The sequence below is a fragment of the Conger conger genome, chromosome 15, assembly GCF_963514075.1.
Source record: "Conger conger chromosome 15, fConCon1.1, whole genome shotgun sequence".
NCBI lineage: Eukaryota > Metazoa > Chordata > Actinopteri > Anguilliformes > Congridae > Conger > Conger conger.
This window is the reverse complement of record NC_083774.1, coordinates 26,660,587-26,686,985: the sequence shown is the minus strand read 5'-3', so window position 1 is coordinate 26,686,985 and position 26,399 is coordinate 26,660,587. Positions and strand designations below refer to the sequence as shown.

Sequence of the window (26,399 nt, the reverse complement as noted above, 5' to 3'; positions counted from 1 at the left end):
AGGGTCCAGGGCCCTGTCTCCCTGAGAGCAGAGCACTTTCCTGCTCTCATTAAGAGCGTCTGGACCGGATACGCCATCCGGGAGGTTAGCCGGATCACATCTTTTCCCCTCTGTTAACAACCTGCTGGACCATGACAGACTAAAAGGGACGGTCTGTGGTGATGACAGAGGGAGCCCTTTCATCTCTACGGGACAGGATCTCAGCCATGTAATCAGGGCTTAGAGCTCGCTGATTGGCCCTGTGTGTGACACAGATATGATTTCTGTACATGTGACGAGCTTCCTTACAGCGCCATTCAGATCTGCAGCTGCTGAAGGGCCTCCCATTTACCCAAAGTCAAATAAAATTACAGGGGGCAAAGGCGATGTGTTTATCGTACACTGATAAACTGCGGATCTTTCAAGTCGCTACACTCGTTCTCATCAGTCGGTTCACTGGATTGGATAAATAAAGAGTTCCTGTAATCAGAAAGCATTCAAATCCATTGAGGAGGGTAGCCATATGTGCAGTAGGTATTCACACGCGTTTGAATGGGTTTAATATTTACGTGAAATCAAATGTGTTGGTCTCAGTAATCTAAATGCATATTGTTGTCAGAAAGAAAATATTTAAATGGTGCAAGGGCAGTCTTTGAAACATCGAGGCTGATACAGATTGGCCATTCTCTGTCTTCAGAAATGTATGAGGGAATTAACCCTTCCACCTTCCGTTCTGGTATCCCCATAGATGTTGCAATATTAAAGAGGAAGGGAATGTATTCTATGCGGGAGAAAACGTGACTCATAAAACTTTTAAAAAGCTTCTTTTTTTTTTTTTTACAAATATGTGAAGTGATGCAAAGTGTAGGACTGCAATGAAAATGCCTGAATTACAAAGGATGATTCTAATAATAAACAGCATTTCAATCCATAGTATTTATTCAGAAGATAGACCCACATCTCTGTTCCTGATCAGTAACCTTAGTCAAATCAAGTACAATGTCACCCATCCTGAAATAATGATAAAGCTATGCTATTACTGCCCAAATCTGCCCACAGACCGTAATCCAAACGAATGCCCCCAAACAGAAGTAAAAAGAAAAAGAAACTAAATTACCGAGAGTTGGCAGGATGGTCCAAGCACAACACACAGACCAGCTAAACTTTCGAACACACACAAAAAGAATATCTAACTTGCGAGAATATAAGGCAAGTGAGCTTTCCTACTCGGACCTAAACAATCTAAAAAGGTGCTCAAACAAAAGGAACCTGGCTGACTGAGTGATGTGGTGAATGATACCATCGTAGTGGTGATAGTGTTGGCAGTACACAAGCACTTTTACTGCCCAGTTCAACCCACACAAATTGACTCTCTTTATTCCAATTTTCCTATGTTCCCAATTTTATAGTAAACAGTCACTTCACACAATTGTATTATGGACCCATTTTCTAACTTGTCGAATCAGACATTAGATGTGATATATAATATAAATGAGTAGGCTATAATTACATCAGCAAACCTAATTATAACTAGGTTCAAAGTAAATGATAAAACGATACCATGAGAATCTCACTGGTTACACCAGTAGTGCACGTGCCATGTGATGATAAAAAATTATTTGGCAGCTCCACATTATTTTACCAGCAGGTGTCACTAGTGTGCGCTGCAGGCCTTGCGTAATTAATCTATTTGCGATACAATTGGCTGGAAAGCCTCAATGCTTCACAAATTTCCCTATTACTAGCCTGACCATCTGCCAACTTGCAAAAGAAACAAAACACTTGGATACACAGAGCCTTGTCTTAAAAAGTCAATTTCAAATGGTAAATCTTAAAACTGAAGAGGCTTCCAGCTTTATCAATTTGCCCAGGTGAATACAGCTGCACATTATTGCCAATCAGGTCAGTTGGCTGCACCTGTGGAAGCCATCCACAGGCATACAGAGATGAGCCCTTTGAACGCTCTTTAAACCTTGCTGGGCACATTGGTTATTTCAAAAGTTCCTTTGAAGAATATGTTTAGCTCCCTCGATTTCTGTCTGAAAAAATAAATGTGGTGGAGAGAACAAGCTCCTACTTAACTCATAGCCTTACAATGGTAGACAGAACAGCATCAATAAAGCAGACCTCAGTGAGAGATTGTAGTTTTAGCCACTGGCAAAATGTGTTACTGGTCTATTAGCATGGCCAGCGTTCCAACTCGAATGGCTGGAGCTACTAATAGCCAGATCAGTAAATGTTAAATGTACAAATAAATATATTATTGATCGGTACAGGGAAGATAACCGACATCTGGTGATGTCACAGACTTCACGCACTCAACAAACGTGACATATGTCACTGACAACTTCACTTCATATTATGACCATTTGAACCCTTCATTTGAAAGTTTTTAAAAATGGCCTAATAACCTATTTTTACTAAATTGCCTTTGTAATGACATCTATTTCCCGTGCTCTTTTCTTTTTACTCGCTGGACTTTAATGCTACTGTTTTTTTTATTTCCTTTGACTTTTTTTATTTACTCTAACATTTACTGCGCTTATTTCTTCTAGTTTTTTTCTTTGTATTTTATATTGCCATTTCATGGACACTCACTGAGCACTTTATTAGGTATTTATTAGATTTATTTTTTAGACTTCTACTTCTCACTGTCTATAGCAGAGCAAACATTAGGGTTCCTGTGATGTTCCCAGACAGTAAAATAGAAAATAACTGTATGTAGGCCTACGCAAGGTTATTATTAGTGTGAAATTATATTGTGTAAAAATCTATCTGATATAGTCAGCTAGGACTGCAGTTTCACCACCAGCTTACTCCACCAGCCTAACCAACTATGACCAGCCTTGTCCAGACAGAGACCAGCTTTTTATTATTATATACTTTATTTAAACTCGATAACACTATAGGTAAACACATTAAAATGAAAAGGAAAACAATAGACAGACAGACCTCTTTTTGTGATGGTCGAGCGGTGAACAAAGATACATAACGAAATAGAAGACAAGGAACATAACTAAATACATTAACACAGTGACTACATAGTAGAGAGATGCAATTGATAAGAATAACGGTATGACGAAGACTTAAAACTTGCTTGTGATTTAGTATCTAACATGGATAGAAAGCTCATTATAAAGTGTAGGACAATTAATAATGAAAACATGTTTATGAAGACGTAAAAGGAACGTTGATTTCATTGACACAGATCTCAAAGACACTTGATTAACCGGACTGTAGCACTTTACTAGATCTCTAATATAATATGGAGTCAACTGATGGAGAGCTTTATACATTAAGATGGACTTTCAACTCATAGCGATAAGCAAGTGGAAACCATTTAAGCTTGCGGTACAGGGATTCAGATGCATCAGTAGAATGATTTAAAATCATTCACATGGATTTTTTCATTAAGCTAAGCTTTTCATATTGTTACTACCACATTTGCCCCATATGGACGAGCAGTATTGAAAGACAGGACAAATAAAGCTATTAAACAGTTTTCTGCCAGATCGAGGGAGAAAATGTCACATGCATGAGAGAATATACAATTTTGCCTTAATCTTGCCACAGATCTGAGCGACATCTGTAGACCACAACAAATAATTCTGTATAATAACACAAAGTTATTTTTCAGAGTCAACAGGATCAATCAAAAGTATAAATTTTACAGCAACACTAACCAATGTCATAATGACTAACTCATGTCATTATACACCACCCCTAACCTGTGCCATTATACACCAAGACTAACCAATGTCATTACACAACAAAAAGCCCTAACCCATGTCATTACACACCAACCAACCCAAACCCGTGTCATTACACACCAACCAACCCTAACCCATGTCATTATACACCAACCAACCCTAACCCATCCACACACATTATTCCAGGAGATCAGCTCCCTGGCTGGCCCTCGTTTAGACAGCCATCACCAAAGGAGAGAAGTCAATGTGAGCCTCAATGTGAGTGTTCTTAGTCTTTGTTGTGAGCTTTGAGCACAATTTTATTTGACGTAGTTCCAACGGTAGAGTGCAGAAGGAAATTTCTACGGTTAGGATACTCAATCTCACATCTTAGCCTGCCTTGCAACAAGATGGCGTCTCACAGCTTCAATTATGCACATCTGCCCTCCTTATATCACGTTGGGGATTGGCGTTTGGGTCCATGTGTTTGATGAATATTTATGAGAAGCTATATGGAGAGGCAGGCTGCCACGGATGGACAGTGCTGAATGCATTATGAATCGTGCGCATACAACCAACAAACCAGGAGATGCAGTGACAGTATGCCCTCTGATTCTGCAGGGGGTATTTAAACACTGTAAGGGGTAGCCCTTAGTTCGCTAAGACAATTAACAGAATCACTGTTCTCGGCCATCTCTTATTTATGCAGGCCCGGTTTGTTCTCCATGGACAGCCTTCCATCAGGATGTTTGAGGAGAAAGCTCTTCCCTCCCTCCAGCTGTTTATTTATTAAATGTGGGAGGAAGCGTGGTGTGGCAATGAGTCATGATTATAACACCGTCACACTGGAAACAGGGACTAGTGTATTTACTGGCACAGACTCGCATCATAGCAGCTCTGAGAGCAGCATCAAGACTGACGGACAGCTCGAGTATCGCGGCTGCATCAGCACTGCCCATCAAAGTACTCAAGTCTTTATAGCAATTCCGACATCAAATAATGTGCAATATCAATAACTAAATTCCTAATCATTTCAGAAACACTCACTCAAACGCACACACACAGGCACGCACACTGCAAGCCCCCATTGGAGCTACACACGGCTGCACAGCTGAACACCATGGAGGGGCCGTATCACTGGTGAAGAACATTTGGATGAGTAACAGAAAGCAGGTATTTCCACATGCTCTATGCTTCAACACTACAGAGAGGAACAGAGTGGCCCGGGGAAGAAGCTCAGCACTGGAGAGTGTTCTCAGGTGTAGTCACACTAGAAAGCTGCAGCGCAACTGCCTTCGATCAATAGAAACCTTTTTATGGCCACGGAAGCAGATACAGCGGCGAGCGACATTCATAGCACTGGGAGGGTGGAGTGAGAGACACCCGTATGGAAAAATTGGAAAATGTCAGAGCCGGAGAACACTGAGTGCCACGCGCACCTGGATGCCGGAAGAGAAGGTGACAATCCCGACAAATCCTAAAACTCTCATCTCCCCTCTCTGCTTATTGAAGTAAATAAGTATCAATAGCAGTGCAGCTTATTCAGAAGCAAATGTAAATACTTTGAACAGCTTTTGAAACTGAAAACTTTGTTTTTTTCAAGTGTCAGCAAAGTGCTACCCCTTTTCCTCTTCTTGAGTTTTAAAGGCGACTTGCGATGACGAATGCTGTGGTGTAACAGATGATATAAATTCATAAATACCAATACCTTGTTTAGCATGCAATACATTATTGGCATTTGGCAGACGCTCTTATCCAGAGCGACGTACAGTTGATTAGACTAAGCAGGAGACAACCCCCCTTGGAGCAATGCAGGGTTAAGGGCCCAACGGCTGTGTGGATCTTATTGTGGCTACACCGGGATTAGAACCACCAACCTTGCATGTCCCAGTCATTTATCTTAACCGGTACGCTACAGGCCGCCCCTATACAGTTAAATCGATTATAGCCCCATCCCAAACACACAAACACAGTGCTTGAAATGAACATTAGTCAACCTAAGTAAAAGGCGGGTAATTCACCACCAACTTAGTTTCTGCATGATACTTTTAGTTTAGTTTTCCAAAGCATCTAAAATATGAAAGCCATTAAGACTCGTTACTACAATTCCCATGAGCAGTCCTGTGTCTTATGATGCGAGGTCCAAGGCTGGTGGCTGCATGTTGTCTTGGCAACGCTTAAAGCATGTGAGCGACAAACATAACTGAGGAGAAAATAGTCAATATAAGTAACGTCATTTGCGAAAACAAAATGAGTCTTGAATTAATAAAGGTTAGCTTGAATGTGACACTACTTTGTCGGGGCTACAAGTTCAAAAGAAACATCCAACTGGGCCTGTCTTCATCTGTCAGCGGATTGCCAACTTCCTGAGAGACAGGAAACAGAATGTGCTCTCCTTCTACACTGGTGACTGCATCTCCACAAACGCCTCTGCTATTCATAACCTCTCAGCTGGATTCTGTCCCAGAATGGGTGGGGTGGGGGGCGGGGGGCAACTGTATTTCATACTGTCCAGGAATTAGTCAACATGCTTCTCTCATTTTGGCTTAAAAATAAAGGCAGTTCAAAGTTAGAATTAAGGACAAATGTGGACTGATTACAAGTTTTCTATGGAATACAGAATAAATGCAGCTATTGCTATTGGTTTCAGGGAGCCCTTACTGAAATTGATTTTGCAGACAATACTTTGAAATAAAATATACTATCAAGATATCGCAACCGGTGTACAAATGGAACCTTTCAAATATATACTTTTTTTAATTTAGTCCACATATTTACAATTTAGTGAATGTAGTGAATATATTCAATTTCCATAAGGGGACAGTTCATTGGAAATGGTTGAGGATCTGAGGCACGCACACACAGTAAAGGAGCGCTGTCACACTTTTTTCACTTGACCTTATTTGGATTAAATGCTTAAATTATGTGCGTCGGCATTTTTCAAATCACCGTCAGTGTAGTCGTTTCCTAGATATGGGGCAAAACTTCTCAAAACAAACCCTTCCAGTGACATCACTGGCTTGGCTTGAATCTCCAGCCTGTGTTACCCAGAAGATAACGAGCGCTCGAACTCCACCCTTGAACACGGAAGACTGGTTTATGGGCGGCCACCCATCCAGGTGATCGCACGACACTCCCAGGAAAATAAGGTAACGTTAGCATACAAATATCGTGGAGCCCAACTTGGCTAGCCTGAGCGATATGATGGACAGCTCTGACTTTGCCGAGTTATGGCACGGCTCCCCTGCAGCCATCTGCCATCATTTTGACATTCTACCAGCTGCATTGCAGCCATTGCCATTAGCAATCTGACCCCCTGCTGCTTTGAGATGTTTTGCCCCATATTTAGAAAACGGCGACACTGATGGTGATTTAAAAAATGCCTACACACATAAATTAATTGAAATGCTTAAATTAAGCATGACAGTGCTTCTTTAAATGAAGAGAGAGCAGCCCTGAATTGTGATAATTTCTGTGACTAAACTGGTTTGCAGGAGAGATTAGAACAAATGACTTTGTCATTTTGTTTCATTTTGAACAAAAATACAGTTTCAGTTCCAGCATTCAGCCCATATACAATAAAATAAAACGTATGTGAAATAATGTTTTGAATGAAATGTAGACGAGGAAGATGCAACAAAACTTATAGCAACCGTAAATACGTCTTCAAGGCAAAGTCCAACAGTGGCAAACAGAAAGGCCACGTGGGTGGACCCAGGAAATGGGATTTCCCGTTCATTCAAGAAATTTACAAAACCTATTATTATAAGCAACCTGTTTGTGGCCCAACTGTGAGACTACCATTTTGCTCCATAACATTTAGGTCCTCCTCTCTATCAACCCATGTCAGTCTTTCAGAATTTGTACGATTTCACTGCCCTTTTTCATCAGCGTGCAATAGGGAACAACTGTACATTGCCTGAAGCAATACCATAGCTTGATAACATAATTTTTGGGGGATCTAACAGTATCATTTCAGAAAACAGCATTGTTTGGACAAACAGTATTCACAATAAAATCACCTGGTGAATGGAACATTATACCATGTAGTAACGGGTGCCGGATGGTCAGGAGTGGTTGGTCCCAATTCTCACAAAAAAAGAAGTTCTCACAAAATGCTCTGCTCTAGACTCATTTACTTTCATTTATGCACCAGGACACACACATGCAGGCATGCAGGTTCTCCTATCAATCAATAGGAATTTGAAAACAGGACCAACAGTGCTGGAAGTGGAAAGAAATACGGTGCTGGTACTCATTTGAGCAAAATCTGGAAGTACCGTTACTTGGCTTGCTCTGTATGCAGGCGTATGATTGGGTCTCGTCTGCCCCTTTCTGCACATGGGCAGCTTGTGGCTGTGGTCTGAAAGGAAGCCACTGTCTGGTGTAACATATTTCTGAGGAGATACACAAGTCTTCTCTCTCTCATGCTATGTGCATGCTTGTACACAGTTTGGAAATTGTTGGACATTCTAATTTCAGGAGTGACTGGAGATGCCAAATTTGAAAGAAAAAAATAATTAAAAAAAACTAGCAATCTAAATACTTTGGAAAAAGCCCCCAAAAATGGGCAATGCACAGTGAATGCACAGCCCTGAGTTCATACGATTAATATGGGGCCATTAGGGCCCTGTACAGGCCCCTGATTCCTCCTGTTCCATCAGAGAGAAAACAAATGCAGCTGTAAAGATTGGATGCGGTACACATTTGTTTCCTGACCTGTTCATAAATCATTGTGTGGGTCTTATTGGTTGTAATTCTTATTGAGAAATTCTTCACTTTGGACAGCTGGCACACAACCAGTAGAATGCACACAACTCTTTTTTATTTTATTTTACAGATATGGACAAGCTGAAAAATGAATTGTTGGAAAGTGGCACCTTATAAACATACTTTGAATGCAAGAGGGAGGACATGCTGCCTCTTGCTCAGCCCAATTTGAAGTACTCCAGTCATAAGATCTGCACTACATTTTATTTACGACAACACTGGTGGCTCAGTATTGGTTCACAGTACAGACATTCCGAGAGTATAAGTATTAGCTATTCATTAATTCACTTTGACGACTAGCTAGTAGCTACTAGGGGTGAGCAGAGTACTTGTTTTGGACAAGTATCCATTACGTTTTCAGCACAGGTGTTGTACAGGTAATTGGATCAAGATCGATGATGATCAGGGAATTGGCATGTTTCATCTATTTATTTTTTTCATAGGGTGCATTGTTGATAAATTGGAGTATGCAACTTTATGCGTGGGAATCATGGGTATTGTATTTTTTCTTCTGAGTTTTCTGATTTATTTGTGGTGTATGGCTCCTGGGAATGGGTACTCTGAGTTTGTTGTCCGTGTTTTACAACCATGGTCTCAGAGAAAGGCGGGAAGCAGAATGGAGCTTTGTTTTATTTTGGTGCACTGAAAGTTTACCCCAAAGTTTGCTGACAATGCAGATTAATTTAGGCTTTTTAAAGAGATAGTCGAAAAAAGAAAAAAGCTTCCCTTAAGCGCCGATTGAAGTTTTGTTAATGGAAGTACAAGACAAAAACATACACCGATCAGCCATAACATGAAAACCACCTGCTTAAACTTTATACACTTGTCTATAAACACTTAATATTTAATTATATGATATGCATACTTCTGTAAGCAGATAATCATATGTGAATTACATTCAAAAGTTTAATTTTTAAATGAAAATGGAAGTCTTGTAAGCTCATTGGGAGGGGGGGTGCATTGTTTTGTTATTTAAATATCTTGGTACATACTGGTGTTAATGATCACATCTATCTTAACAAATGCTCCTGGACCTGTAGAATGTTTCATATTTTAAATAAAAAAATACGCGGCGTATTTAAAAATGCATGTGAGCTATCCCTCTCTTATTAAAGCCTGCCCTTTTCGCATTATGTCTCTGCTGTTGGTTCCATCTGCCCGATTCCTGACTGAGGGGACCTCTTTGGAAAAAAAAGTGATTTTATATGTATTTCAGAAAGTTATTTTAAGACCAAATATTTAGGAAAACTTGTGGAAGGGGGAGTGTGTTGCATCCCTGCTGTAAAATCCAGCTTGAAAATTGAGCTGGTAAAGCTGGTCATAAGCTGATCTAGCTCAACCAGCATGGCCAAACTGGTCATAAAACTGGTCTTGCTGGGTCAACCAGCCAAACCATGTTGAGCTGGGAACTGGTTTGAACTGGTCATCCAGATAAACTATGTTGAGCTGGGAGCTGGTCTGAACTGGTCATCCAGCCAAACCATGTTGAGCTGGGAGCTGGTCTGAACTGGTTAAAAACCTAGTTCGAGCTGTTTTTTTTCTCAGCAAGTATTTACATTTTTTTATTTAAAGAGAGGGTGTTAAACCCTCTCCTAACACATCTCCCTCCGCACAGGATTTTGGCGATACCTAAATGTTGGACATGATTCAACAGGCCTACGGCTGGAGAGATCTGTAACTAGTGAGAGGTCCAATGAATTTAAAAAACTTAAATGAGAACCCCATTAACAGAAGCCATTAGAATGCATATTGCTTCATTGAAACCCCAAAAAAGATATTTAGATGAACTATTGGCATGTCACATCAACGCCAGTAAGTCGTTCTGCAAATTTCTGCAAACTTGGAAAGTGTACCACGTAAGGAAAAAACAGCAGCATTTCTCCACCCATCTTACTGCAATACCCTTGCTGTCTTAGAACATGACAGTGGGAGTAGATTACACATCTGTCACACAAATGTGTAATCCAATTACGCCGTAATGAAGTGGTGTTACTTTTTGATTGATGGCTGTGTGCCTGACTCCAGGTGACCTGCGGGATGGTCTGACTGGGCCTCTGGAGGCTGCATGCCCGCAGCTGCTGCCTGACACATCTGCCTGACACATCTGCCTGCTCATCTCTCTCCGCTGGTGGATAAGCTCTGCCAGACAGGGTGATATCTATTTATTTGATTATTATTATTTTTTTTCATATTATGGTTAGAGTTTGGTGCTAACATTACAAAACAAAATGCCAAAATGGTTCTGACACTACTTTGAGAATAAGTCCCCAAATGCATAATAATTTCAATAAGTTAAAACAGGATGAAACATTCCTGGATGTTATCAGCGGGTACAGAGATAAGCAGTCCCAGTAGGATTGACCCGAACCGCAAAATACAAGATCACAAGAATGTAGCAAGCACAGGCTGTGATTATTTCCTCAATTAGATCAAACCAAATTTCTCCCCTTCCCTTCCCTTCCTGTCAGCAACCCTAAGCTGGCCAGTAACATCCACAGGGCTGGCTTTACATGGACTGTGGTGGTTACTCTGCATGACTCCATAAACTGCTGAGACCTGAACCAACAAGACCTGTCACTGTCCATTCAGCCTGAAAAACATTTGGTGGAAATGTGTGATGGGCGATCTCTGGCAGAGGTGTGTGTGTGTGTGTGTGTGTGGAGTGTGTGACGGCTGATGGCGGCAGAGCGAGGCAGCTGTGGTGGATAGTGGGTGTCCAGTGAGAGCAATCGACAGCAGGCAGCTGGTGACTGAATCTTCCGGAAGAGCACAGCCACGCCATCTTTCCTGCATTACAGCCAGTGGCAAAACTGCCTGTATAATACTGCTCTGCTTCAAAAAAAAATTATGAAGGTATACATTTACACATGCTCAAAATTCTGACAGGGCAGATCAGTGGGACTGCTGCCGACAATCTGACTGGAAGTGGCTGAAAAAAAGCACTGCAAAGCATTTCTACTTCAGCGTGGCGATAAAGCCTCCCTCAGCACATCAAGGTATCATGATCACGCAACCGGCCAATCCTGACCCTTATATGAAAGGAAAACTTCTCCCAGTAGAAGTATCACACAGAATGATTTTTTTGTGAATAACAGATAATAAACTAGGCTACACAATAAACACAGTGGAACATGACACTTCATATTGGTGGTGATCATTAAACAATAAAGGGATCTAAATTTAAAATGTGCTAAGAACTCCATAAACTGCTGAGACCTGAACCTGTCACTCTCCATTCAGCCTGAAAAACATTTGGTGGAAAAGGAAATAAATCTGAATTCTATATATGATTTTAATATGAAATAGGCAATGTGGTATCGTACTGAACTTGTGAAATATTGGCGTTTGGGCAGAAGCCCTTGGCTTCACTATGCCGACGGCAAAAGAGGCCTTTGAGTCAATTCTGGACAGTGTAGGTTGCCCCTTTGTCTTCAGTAGAAATCCTCCGGCATCTTTATTTGATGGCAAAAGTAAACGGGATGGGGGAGAGGGAATCATAATTTTTTAATCATTGTTGATATACAAAAACAAATCTACTGAAGTAAATGGGGATATGAACGTGAACTAGTATTGATGCCAAAGGCCTTTTTTGAGTCAGTATACTGACACAAAGGCCTTTTTTGTGTCAGTATAGTATAGTGCTTCTGCCCAAATGTCAAATGTCATCATTTGAGGAGTGAAACTAGGCTGAAATAGGACACAATCATGAAGTCCCACAAGCTAAAAAATTACTTTTTTCTGCTCGAGTTAATATTCTTCCGAATGTCATTGTATTTTTCACAGGTGGCTTGCTGTAGCTGGAGCATTTTGCTGGAGGTGTCAAACAGTTCCTGAATGTGCATGGTGTGTCCTGCTCTTAGTCAGGAAGAAGCAATCTGTTGCTTTGTCAGAATAGCAGCTGTACTAACACTGCCATTTAACTACTGTAAAATCAATCAACATCAAATAAAAAAAACTTTACTCTCCCGTTACGGAAATTTGTTGCGCAGACAGAATCACACAATGACATAGTAGATAGACATACAATAAATACAGTACAAGATGTGCCTGAATGTTTCTCCGACCTAGAAGAGTGGCCCTCAATAAATAAATAAATCACCTGTACCACTCTCTAAGAAATGTACAACCATCTATAAAAACAAAACTCAATCTGCTAATAACCTACGTGATTCACTGATTCCAACAGCAATATATGCATTACTGCCATTAAGAAGGGAGATAGCTGTTGGAATAAAGGAATATTTAAGTCTGTTCCTTTTGAGCCTAAAATGCTGGCCTGAGGGAAGAATCCGGAACTCATCATAGAGGGGATGGTGAAAGAATGACTCTGCCCTTGCATTGCCCATAACTCGAACATTAAACAATACAGAAAGGTTTACCTGCGCTTCCCCAATAATCTTCCCGCTGATTTTTACAATATTGTTGAGTCTGTTACAATTTCAGATTCCCTAGTCAGGAGATCGTTGAAAAAGTTCAAACTGATCGTATAAAAATCATCATTGTTTTGCATAGTCTAAACTGCCTCAATTTTCTTAAACCGCCCCCCCCCCCCCCAAAAAAAAAAAAACCAACCTTTTCATACCTTGCCCAGTGGTTGCGATTGTCAGCTCAAATTGTCAGTTGGCCCTGTATTAGTGCACATACTGCACATCCAATGCTGTAACAGCACCACGGCTGAGGTACCTGCAGGTGTTACCATTATCTGCACAGCGATAAAGGAATGAACTAGTGATTACTCTGATTTGCATTATGGGTTGTAGCATTTCTACTGCTGAGCCACAATTATCTTTAATATGCTTCTGCCACTGAAACACGGAAAATCCTGAACTGGAATGTGACAAGTTTAGCCTCCACAGGTACGAAACCTTGTCTTTGTCGCCCGGTGATATTTATTTCCTTCTGTAGGGAGTAGGAATTCACCTCTGACTGCTCCTTTGCCTAGTTACACTAAAAGGCTTTCTGTGTCCTGCGCTGAGGAGCAAAGCCAAGGACCTGCTCTGTTAGCATTGGCCTCCCATTTTGGTTGCGTGGGCGGAGTGTGTGATGGGCGATCTCTGGCAGAGGTGTGTGTGTGTGTGGAGTGTGTGACGGCTGATGGCGGCAGAGCGAGGCAGCTGTGGTGGATAGTGGGTGTCCAGTGAGAGTGATCAACAGCAGGCAGCTGGTGACTGAATCTTCCGGAAGAGCACAGCCACGCCATCTTTCCTGCATTACAGCCAGTGGCAAAACTGCCTGTATAATACTGCTCTGCTTCAAAAAGAAATTATGAAGGTAAACATTTACACATGCTCAAAATTCTGACAGGGCAGATCAGTGGGAATGCTACCGGCAATCTGACTGGAAGTGGCTGAAAAAAAGCACTGCAAAGCATTTCTACTTCAGCGTGGCGAAGTAAAGCCTCCCTCAGCACATCAAGGTATCATGATCACGCAACCGGCCAATCCTGACCCTTATATGAAAGGAAAACTTCTCCCAGTAGAAGTATCACACAGAATGATTTTTTTGTGAATAACAGATAATAAACTACGCTAGACAATAAACACAGTGGAACATGACACTTCATATTGGTGGTGATCGTTATCCGCAAAGGGAGGACTTTCTGGAACACAGCCATGGAGGTTTCAGGTATTCTTCTTGCCGAGACCAGCTACACCTGTTGTAAGCTTTTATTTTCTGGTCATCTAATTACAAAAAAATTATATATTTATAAATTCCACACAGTGTATTTCAAGTTAAGTAGCTGATAAGACATTTAGATGCATGTCTGAGACGATGGGCCGATGACCGGCATCACTAAGAATGACACCGTACAATAGGCAGTGCTAGCATTGTGTTAAATATAAAGACTGTGCCATGCAAATCAACGAATAGTCTGGCTGGCTCCCATCAGCTTCTCACATATCTTGGCCAACTGTCTTGCTGGGTGTGGTGCAGGGCAATGATTCACACCTTGATGTCTATGCTAAAAGGCTGATAATCCCCTTCTTCCAGGGGTGAGTGCATGTAGGGCTCTTGACAGATTCTTAACCTTTTCAGTCCACGCTCCTTTCATGTGTGGATATACAGTATGTATATGTACGCTAAAAGGAGTTAGTTGAAGTGGGTGGAAACCTGCTTGATGAAATTCAATACGACTAAATGTAAAGTTTAGTTAAATGTAAATGTGGAAATTACTTATGGGTAATATTTGATCAAAGCCTTTCCGGTCCTAGTCACTGTGCTGTAGCAGTAAAAAAGGCTGGGATAAGCGTATAACTAGCTGAGAGTATTGAGTATACACCTAAGGAAGTTATACTAACCTTATACAATACATTTGCCAGACCACACTTAGAGTATTGTGTACACTTTTTTGTTGTTTTGTTGTTGTTAATTCAGACAGGGAAAAACCAGAGAGAGTCACCGATAGAGAAGATCCCAGATCATCCGTTTCCACACAGAGGATTGAAGCCCCATCTGAGCAGCAAGAGAGTGTTAAGGTATACACTAACGATAACGGTAACAAGGTCATTCTGTGAAAAATCAGCTGTAGGTGACCACTCCAATTTTGCTCAAACTTTGTGTAAATGCTCTTTATTTATTCAATGAAGAAAATCCAAAACATTAGCCTAATTGGATTTGTCATTATAGAGGTATTGGCTCTTAAAAAAAGGAGTGGGTGGTACCCAAAAATTCACTCGCGAGTGGAAATTGTAGTTTATGTCAATAGCTTTATATCTTTGGCATTAAAGTAGGCAAAAACCTGAAACCGTGTCGGACACATTTCTGATTTTCATTATATTGCTCAGGAGAAAAGGTTATGGTTATTTGAAAAATCTTGCAAATTCTTTTTCAATATTTGATGGCTTGCTACATCAGAATCACTTGGTGTATGACGTCCAAACTACTAAGACTAGTAGATGTTTTGGTTCAGAACAACCACAAGTCCAAATGATTATTTAAAAAATATACAATGTCTGGCCCGGCCAGAAAATGACCAGAAATGTTGCATATTCAACCAAGTAATTGGAAAGGTTGAATGTTTCCTATCAAAACAACTACATTACTTGTACATATGTAGGCCTATACATTTTGAAGAACAAAGTGTCATATTGACTGGAAACTTTCTACCTAACCATCTACTGGTTGAGCATCCAATATTAGGGACACTGTGCTGTAGGAGACGCTGTGTTTTGGATGAGCTATTAAACCAAGGTCCTGACTCGTTGTGGTCATTAAAGATCCCATGACACGCAAAAAGAGCAGGGGGTTCCCTCAGTGTCCTGGTAAAATTCCAAGCCTGGCTCACTCAACCTGCCACCTAATCCCCTGATTTAATTGGCAAAAAAAAAAAATGTGTGGTGAGCATTCTGACGCAAAATGGCTTCCGTTGCATCCCCTAGGGGGGTGCTTCATATGGGCGGTAGTTGGGGTGAGTTTCCCCCTCATCACTGTAAAGTTGTTGGCTGGTGAGAAAGGCGCTGTATAAATGCAAGGAATTGTTATTTCACACCTGGTACCATACACCAAGTGGGTCTGATGTAGGAAGCCATCAAAGTCTGTTTTATTGTTAATTAAGGTTCTCTTTGAAAGGATCAAAACATGCCAAGACACATCAGCAACAACTCAATTGTTTGTAAATAGGTAGACCTGTTATACCTCTTGAAGTACTCAGACTTTACTGCTCACTTTGTTGACTATCTAACATTTTTTGGTCATTTTCTGACTGGCTTTGTCATTGCAGAATTTATTATCCAAAATATCTACTAGTCCTAGAAGTTTGGAAGTCATACACCAAGTAGTACTGATGTAGTAAGCTATCAAGAATTGAAAAGAAAATGCCAAGCAGCACGGTTTAGCATTTTTGAATGACCATAACTTTGTCTGAGCTGCATTATGACAATCATAATGCATAATCTGAAAATTCTGGCAGATTAGACATTTTTCGGGTTTTTTTCCCCCTGCTTTAATGCCAAAAATAATGCTCCAAAATCAACACAAACCCAAATGCCCACTCGCAAGAACACTTAATTAACGTTTGAGTAAAATTAGAGTGGTCATCCCCCACACCTCTGGTTGATGTTTCCCGGGATGACCCAACAGCAATGCCAACATTGGCTCACTGACACCTGTTGGTCAGATGAGGTAACAGCAGGTGGGAGATCGGGGGAGCGTAATAGATTAGGTTGGCAATTAGCTCGACAGTGATCGCCTCTTTTGCTCTTATGACGATATAGATTTGACGCGCCTGCCCATCACAAAACAGTCAGTGTCACCTGTGTTCAGCACAACTGCACAGCTTTGCTACGGAAAAAGCTGTAACACTCGATAAATTAAATACATAAATAATACAATAATAATAATTCAAATTAAAAGAAAGTTAATCAAGCATTATGACCCAGACCGCCCAATACTGTCATCCATGGCTCAGATCACTCAGCGTATATCGAAATGCACATCCCCAATACGTGCGCGCTATAATACAGAATGCATTTTCACGGCAGAATAATTGCGCAAAGGATGCTTTAATATGTGGAATACAGTGAAGCCCACCGACAAACATCTCCACAGAATCCTCACATCTACACAAATTGACAGCTTCTAGGTATTCATTGCTACGATACGGGACTACACATGCGTATGATGAGCTGCTATGTTGTAAGCATTCCGCTGTTTCAGCAAAGAAGCCCGTGAACTCCGGTAGACTTGTGCGCTATTATGTCCCTGGAATACGATTTCATTTTTAAGAAAGCATAACTATATAATCTAAAAGTATAATAAATTAATCAAATCGCGACTGAAATTTACAATGATGCCAACTTGGCATGTACGTATATATACACAATATATAGTATACACCCACATATATACAGTAGCCTACACACACATCCTCAGTGGTCGATATATTGAGGCTGGTGGAAAACGTCATGAATTAATAAGCCTACTTTTTTCTTTTTTTGTGTGTATGTGTAAATGTATCATATCCACAAAAAACTTCACCCTCACAAAAGCAGACAAAATAGGCATTCCTAACTGGCTGGTTATGTAATATGTAATGAGTTTGTATTTACTTCACATTTTAAACCTCAACAAGTAAAAACAGGCAACTGGTCGTTTTACCCTCCCTTCACGACGCAAGGTGGCAAAAACTAGTGCCTGATTTTTGCTTGCAGAGTTGAAAAAACAAATGCTTGCGAGAACATCGATAAACCAGCTGCTAAAATGTACAATAACATTTATAATTTATTTATATGACGGTCATATAACGGCGACAAAGCATCTCTCCAATATTTAATTAGATTGTATGTTATTACGCACAAGAATAGAAACCGCAAGGCGGAATGACAGAAGCAGCAGTACGGTGCATTAAATAATGCTGCATTTTTCTTCCTTTACAGTAAGTTAATATTAAAATATTTTAAAAGCTTTTTGAATGTCCTCTTCATTGAAGAGGCCACGTGCGCCATCAAAGTGGAAGTAAGACGTTTTAAAAGGCAAAAATCCGCTACAGAGCTCTTATATGGGATAATGCTTTGAACTCTGAATTTGACAATTTACCCAGAGATGAAGCAAGGGAAAGTACAATTATGTCCAGAAAGTTTTAGATCCGCTTAAATGTGCGAGCTTTGCGTGATAACAGCCCGCACGTCCATAACAGGTTCCGCGCATGCAAAGAGGTGCAAGAAGGAACGATCGAAGTTACAAACAAAAACACAAACTTACCTTGAAGGCTTCCCCTTCACTGTTTTTTTAAAGTGAAAGCTGCATTCCGCAGCCAATCCTCATTAATTTCGCGTAGCAAAACCGTAGCTGTCGGCGAAAAGATTCCTGCCAGTGCGAGGGCGCCCTGAGCATATTAGGAGCAGTGTAGGGAGGGTATGTTCGAGCGAGCTCCCAGAGAGCGCTCCAGTGTGAGGAAATTCAATAGGCAGTAACAGACACTCTACACTGTACGCGCCCGTTAGCCTGGGCAGTGAAAGGGAGATTATCAAACGCGCACCTGACGACCAGCTCCAGGCAGAATGCTCGATGGGAGGGGCCTGGAAAAGCATACCTGTGCCCTCAGCCAAACACGAGAGCATCCGGAAAAAAGAAGAGTGCTGCAAAGAAATTGCTAAAAAATTACATGACAGGAACGTCAATAAATAAATAATATTGGTACTCCACTTTTGTGGTCAATAACGCTACAACTGGTCAATTATGTTTCACGTTTTTTGGAAACATATTAGTTTATAGCTACGGTTTAAAATGGAGATGAACCATTCACAATTTTGGCTATTTATTATTTACACAGAAAGACGACATTTATCATTTCTATAAAAATCCAGTTTTTTCCATTCAGGACTCCCAGTGTTTTATATGGTCATGAATGGTGTATGGCTATCATATTCAAAAGAAAAAAATGCACTGAAGTATCAGAATATAGGTTACATTTTAATCACAAACCTGGAATCAAGAGTGCTTTCGTATTTAATTACTTTTAGGTCACACATTAAACAAATTGCTTCTGAAAAAGGATTTCAATAGCACATATCAGGGATACTCAATCGTACCCAGAAAGGGCTGGAGTGGCTGCAGGCTTTTGTTCCAACCAAGCAGATACACACCTGATTCTACTAATCAAGGTCCTTAGCAAATACTCTAATGGTTGCTTTTTGTTTTTGTATGCTGTATTTGCACTCCACTGCTGGAGGTTTTTATTTTCTTTTTGTATTTGTGTTTTGCACTTTTACGTATGTTTGTATGTTTGTTTTTACGTAGTTGTTTGCACTTCAGAGGCACCGTACATAATAGCTTCATAAATGTCTTCAGAAATGTCTTGCTTCATATTGTGACATAGCCAAGATTGTTATCTGGCTAATGGCTTTATAAAAAGTGACAAAGCATATGTACGTAAGATGCTGGGCTACCTATGGCAAAGCTCATCATGAAATACACGTCATACACGTAATCCAAATCAACCCAAAATTAGTCGGTCCCCTTGACTCACATTTGAATGACTTCGTCTAATCAATATCAAAAGCCTTTACTATTTATGTCTGAAGCCCATTAGCGTGTTATATTTGTTCGTACATTCCTTTCAACATTTAATAAAATGGCAGAATTGGCTCTTGTAATGCAGCCTCAAAACCTTTACATACGTGCACTTGCTCTCAGAATGTCTCTCTCTCCCTTATACTCAGGACGTCTCTCATTCAAAATGTCTCTCTCTCACTCAGAATGTTTATTTAGCTTAGAATGTCTCTCTCTCTCTCTCGCTAAGAATGTCCCTGTCCTGCTTAGAACATCTCTCTCTCTCTCTCTCTTTCTCTCTCTCTCTCTCGCTCAGAATGTCTCTCTCTCTCGCTCAGAATGTATCTCTCTCTCTTTCAGCCTCTCCTCTCCTCACCTGGGGAGAGTAAGGTGGCACAGATAGCAGGCTGTTGCTCCAGAAATCTATCTATCATCTCACAGGCACAGTGCCACGTGGTTCTGACCTCTGTTTTCTGTTTGTGACATGGCAGATTAAGTAGCTTGTGCTTGTCCTCAAGGTGATGCTTTGCAGTAAGGAATACTTTTCACCCATTTTTTTATTTTATTTTTTTATCTAAAAAAATGTCCAGCTTCCATTCACGTGTGAACGTCCACACCATAACATCACTTGTTCACAACAGAACACTGTTTCTCATTACTTTCTACAAATTCCAAATGTTTACCACATTTATGCAAATGATTAAGTACTCTTAAGTCTCCAATTCGGCCAATTAATAATCGGATAAGTCTTGGTGATCCGAATAGATTGTTGTGTTCTTTTGAATAGCTTTACTCTCAGCTAAATTGATGAATTGCTTGTCATGTGAATCTTGGATTTGACTTTTGAATGCAGGTTTCCCCACATCTGAGATCAACCAGTCAAACCTGCTGTCAGATTACTGTAGGGTACTGGCGCAAGGCAATTACAGCACTACACTGAACACTGAGGAACCTGCTCAGGCCAATATTGAACAGGGCAAGTGCCTGTTCATCCAAGAGGAAGAGGAAGAGGCTGAGGAGTAAGGAAGTGTGCATAGACGCTGAATCTCATCGCACAACGCCATTTTAATTTGTTTCAGTGGATCTTATACACAGCAGTAATGTCATATCATCATGCTGCTTTGCCATAATTGTTTACTTATAAGTCCAAAAAAGAAACCACCATAGTCTGCTTCCTGTTTAATTCACCCTCAGTCATTTGTTTCACCTGTGCTCCATTTCGTGTCTCCACCCCCCCCCCCCCCCCCCTTCTCCCTGATCTGCTCTTGGTTCCTCTGTCCCAAGTCCTGACAGAACGAAAGAGCCAGTCATGGAACCAGCGGAATACACCTACTTGGACATTGAGTACTATACCTCCCGCATGTGAATTCTGTCCTTTTTCACCTTCTCCCTGAGTCTGCGCTTGGTTCCTCTGTCCCAAGTCCTGACAGGTGCCAGCAATTCTAGAGGTCACTGAATTGCAATTTTCAGCAGCTGTGAGTGCAAAGCTCCGTAAATGCTGGTAAAAAACTAACTGTATTAAATGTATGCGTTTTCCTGATCATTTAAATGATGATCTGTAAAGAACAAATAGAAAATTCAAATCCTTTTCAGGTTCAGAAATGATGAAAAACTTTGTCATTTTAGTAACATAATTTATTTCTATTCAATAAATTATAAGCAAGCACATTATTTGCTCTACTAATAATGAAAACTAATTTTCAAGGGAGTTTTATCCATCTATGACTTGGAGCTGGGAAGTAACACTGTAAAATGAATGGGCTTACCATAGCAACAGCCTGTGCTATACAGGGAAATTAATATTTGGCATAGCAACAATGCATGGCAACCTGTCGGCGCTAATTCCCTGGCATAGCTAGAAGTATGTGCATCCCCAGCCAAGGAAGATGCGTCCTGGTAGAAGTACAAGCTCACACACACACACACACACACACACACACACACACACACACACACACACACACACACACACACACACACACACACACACACACACACACAGCATTTAGAGCCCCCCCCCTACAAATAAATATTTGTTGTATTCTTCTGAGATTTATGCTGCACGCTATTTCATAACGATTGACATTGTCAAAGTAGCGCATTCCAGTCATTCCTTCTTGGATAGAAACCGTCAGTAATCCATAACCACTACCTTTGCTACTTGCTAATTTGTTGATTGTATAATGGAGAAATCTAGAAGATTCTCTTAAAACCCGTTTGTGCAGCTTAAGTCTGCGCTGTGACCTCATTGTGTGTGCGGGAAGCTCAGAAAAGCCATGGTCACGCTCATTAACGGCATCTGTACAGCCCTCAGCGCGCACCGACCGGAGGCGGGGGGGGGGAATCTCCTTTGCCATGACAACCAGAGGGAATCAAGCCCTTGCTTGACTACTGCACTTACTCTGCAAAGACGGGCATCCCCTCCATAGAGTGAATAATTCCATAATGCAATCGCAACCTGAAAACCAAGGCAACCACCTTCAAATCCTTTAAATCAGGCTCCTTTCCATTGTCCTTCCTCAGAGTGACAACTGTAATTTAGCCATAGAAATGATGTATTTAATCATGCTGATAAGCATAGCAATTAAACATTTCTAAATTAAAATTCCCACCCAATACTGCTGGCATGTGAAGTGGTTTCCCTAAGCAACAGATACACCCTGTTTGGCTTGGCAGCACATGAGAGAAGAGACAAAAACAACAAAAAACCAAAGGCATTGCATAAGTATGTCATTCCCCAGACAGTACATAATTTGTACCTCTAAGAATTCTTGGGGATTCACTGGGGCATGTAACATGCCTACGGCAGTGCATGAGAGGTGTTAAAGTGAATAAAGACCTACCAAATGCCACTGGAGTTAAATACAAAGATGTTACAATTTCACTGCTGATACCCTGGAGCGCATAGCATCTTTCTTCAACCCCCATTAGCCTCACATGAACAGAGGTATTCAGGGAGGCAAAGACGGGAATGGGAGGTGTAGAAGAACAGAGGTATTCAGGGAGGTGAAGGCGGGAACGGGAGGTGCAGAAGAACAGAGATATTCAGGGCGTTGAAGGCGGGAACAGGAGGTGCAGAAGAACAGAGATATTCAGGGCGGGAACGGGAGGTGCGGATGAACAGAGGTATATGGGGAGGTGCGTTTCCCTCCAGAGAGGTTTCATGCCCTCTACACAGCAAACCACTCACTTGCTGAGCGCTCTGAGCACCTCCTCATGAAATCTTTAGATGGTACTATTGCCTGTCAGGGGTCTGTGTGAGGCCGGTGCATTAAGCACCCCCACCCTCCGCCCCACGCCCCAGTTCCAGATGTCCCAATGCCTCTGCTGCTTACGGTCATGGAAGCGAGCGTGTGTGTTGGGGAGGTGAGTGCGTCTGCCAAGAAAAATAAATAAATACCAACCTACTTTCCCTCAGTATGTTCAGAGCAGCACTACAGCTGCCCTTCTGGAAATGCGATTATCTCCGATACATCTCAGATATACGGTAAATATAATGCTAACTACAGTGCAAACCGTGAGAATGTGTACAGTGACACAATTTGTGTAGTTTCGGCTCTGTACTCCAGCACATTGGACTGTCGAACAATGGTGTGATGTAAAGGCATTAGAGCTGATGGGTGTGAACTGAAGTGCAGTCTCTTTAGAAGTGCAGAATCCAGAAGTTGCTGTTGTTTGATGGCCGTTTTCCATAGCTGCCATGCCTCCCTGTCAGCGATAAGGTGTTAGAAGTTCTCAAACCAGTGTGATGGAGGCAAAGCTAAATGAAAGGAGAAAATAGTGTGGACCATGAACAGTGAAAAATGTAGCAACTAAAATGTTGCAACAGCAACACAGCTGTCCCCTGCTGGTAGGAGAAACCAAAAGCTAAGACGTGGTGGCAGACATCCCCGCAAGGATGAGATGAAACTTTTCTCGAATTTGAAACGTGTCTAAAAATGCGTTAACTGTAGGAAAGGAACGGGCAGAAATAAAGATACACTGTGTGTCCTTATCCGCCCCTGAGTTAAAGTCCTTAAATATGATTGGTCCGGGGGTCCCACGGCACATGGTAAAAATGGCAAGGCGTTTGCATCTGCCCACCTCCTTCTGCATTAAATACAGACCCAATTGCAAAGTGGGACACCATAAAGGGCACTAAATAGGGACGAAAAGGACGCGTCTTCCTTCAGCACTGCGGAAAGTGCCCAGTGCTGAAACGCACAGGGGATCCTGCTGTTTCACTCACGTACACGCCCGCAAACACCAGGCCTTTGGGCAGATCCACAGATTCCTGCGTCATATATTCCTCCTCATCCACGCTCATCTGCTCGTTTGCTCGTGATTCTATACTCCGTCATGGTGAGAGCCTCAGGAATCGTCACGTGTGCACCAGCAATGTGAACTGAAATGGCTGAAAGGTGTGTTAGAGGCACGCTGTAAACATGAACTTCAGACCAATGCTTAACTAAAGTTACACATTTAAAAAAACCTCAGAGGACCGGGGACGGTGATGATATCTCAGAGCAGATCGGAGTGGAGATTAGTGATAATGATTGTTATTAGATCTTGAAAGAAATTTGGTTACATATTCTATTACTGGCCATTCATATGAACTACAGAACTCCAGAAGACTACATTTCACCTTCGTACATTTCATCTTCATAAGCAGCATCTTCGCTCAGCGTCACAATTTCCTGGCACGCTCATAGGCCTGGGCTGAAACGAGCAGCACCTTTAAAATACTCCTTTTAAGAGGAGTATTTCATTCACCGTTTATAATTCCATCCTGTGCACTGATAGCAGACGTCTTTCCGAACCTTCTTAAGGGCACCATGAAAAATATATCCGGGTGAGTCCTAGCAATTACGGAAGCAAAAGGTGTCCCAGTTATGGGGTTTTTTTTCTACTCCCTCCTTGGTAAACTCTTCCCTGGGAAAGGCAGAGCGAAGGAAGGCAATTAATCACAGCGCCCACGTGATGGCTTCACCTTCATTCGTCTTTCAGCTCTCCGCGCGGTAAGTGGGTCGCAGGCTCGTAGGTTTCAGCTCTCTGCGCGGTAAGTGGGTCGCATGCTACTGCAGGACTAAGTTTGGCACCGTACCTTTGAAACCGCAGTTTGGAAAAAAAAAAAACCCCTTTGTGCTTCCCACAGAAACGGGGATATGTTTTATAATTGGCAAATCGGATGGAGGCCATCACCATCCTCTTCTGCATACCACTGTTGTAACAGTTATTTGAATTACTGTTGCCTTCCTCTCAGCTTGAAGCCAGTCTGGCCATTCTTCTTTCACCACTCTCATCAGAAGTGAGTTTTTGCCCGCAGAACTGTCACTCACTGGATGTTTTTTGCTTTTTACACCTTTCTCTCTAGAGACTGCTGTGTGGGTGAAAATCCCAGGATATAAGCAGAGATACTCAAACCATCCTGTCTAGCACCAACAATCATTCCAATGGTCAATTTTCTGAGATCACATTTCTTCCCCATTCTGATATAGAAAGATTGGCCCAGGCAGTGTGTTTTCTTATGTACAATGAAAGGTGTTTTAGATAGACCTGCCAGCTTTATGGTGGTATCAAAGCATTGAGGAGTTTGTGAGCAAGGAAATGCATTTCAAGTAACTCCCAAGCAGCTTGTGTGGTGATGTTTTGTCTCCAGACGCTGTATACCATATAAATATCCTGTCCCCAATGGCTGCATAGAACCTGACACTCAGAGCTTAAGGGAATTGTGGCACTGTGACTCGCTGTCTTATTCTCATTGGGTAAATAGTCAGCATCGATTGGTTTGTTTTGTTTTGATTTCGGTTGTTATGTTTTTTGTCTATTTGTCTCCCGTGGCAGGGCGGAGAAAACCCAAATTAGGCAAAACAATAGAAGGTGCAAGTGATCACATGTCGTTAGTCTGGCTGCAATTTCAGGAAATGAAATCTGACAAACACTGACTTCTTTTACTTAGATTTTCCACTGGGACTGTAGGGAGACAGCCCCTCCCCGCAAGAACAGGACACTGGACTTTCACACATTTAAATTCACACAGTAAGCCAGCTAATGAAAATGAAAATGAAGGTCCCTCTCCCTCGCACTGGGGTAGGTAAAAGTACATACTGTATATTACTGTGCACTCCTTATTTATCAATTTCATAGGAATCGACCATGAATTCAGAAGCCTCTTTGTGGGATTTCTGACAAATTGGAAAAATCAAATTGTCTTGCCCTGGTCAGGTACACATCTCAAATCCACATAACAGTGGATTTACAGAGCAATGACAGACACATCTATGTATAAAACAACCAGTCGTGCAAAAATAGTGAGCACATTGCTCGGCTTCTTTTGAATGATCAAATTAAACAGGGCAGAGGTAGATTCCTTTATACAAAGAAACAACAGTTTTCACAACAAAAATATTTCAACATCTCTTTAAGGGTGGGCAGCTACCCCGCTATATAGTCCCAGAGAATAACATCATTCTCTAATCCCCATAAAGACTCTGCATGCCGCTGTTCCATACATCAGCAGCCCCATCTCCCTAATTAACTACCACAAGAGACGCCATGGATAACAAAGATTCCCTCTGAGATAACCTCCTGAGGGAAAGAGTTGGAGAGACAAAAATTGCCGGGAAATGACTTCCTTTCAGTTCTCAGGACCTAGTTACCAGACACCTAATTTTACAAAGTAAATAGTGCTGCTTATGTTTTTATAGGGAAGCAATTTATCACATGATACATTCATTCTGAACCCCAAAAGTAATGAATTAAACGATAAAGGATGTATTTGAAATTTAATGACCTCCTCAGACCTCCTCAGACTGTACATTGTCTCAAAGGCAGCATATTAATTACTCGACAAAACTGTTCATTTTAACCAAATCTTAATAATAAAATCTCATTAGACCACTTCCTGTGCTATTACCAATGCTAGAGTCTGTTTTAACTCCTGCATGAAAATACAGAATGCAGATCTAGTCATGTAGTCCGGTTTGACATTCA

At 41.4% G+C, this 26,399-nt stretch overlaps 1 protein-coding gene across 1 annotated transcript in view; it reads right to left on the bottom strand.

Annotated features, from left to right (window-relative positions):
• The window catches only part of LOC133111540 (SH3 and multiple ankyrin repeat domains protein 2-like), a 122,893-nt gene extending 104,523 nt beyond the window's left edge, over window positions 1-18,370 (bottom strand). The window contains exon 1 of the mRNA XM_061221980.1: window positions 18,138-18,370. The gene's annotated coding sequence lies outside the window, so the exon portion shown is untranslated. The remainder of the gene's footprint in view (window positions 1-18,137) is intronic.
• Between the last annotated feature and the right edge of the window lie 8,029 nt (window positions 18,371-26,399).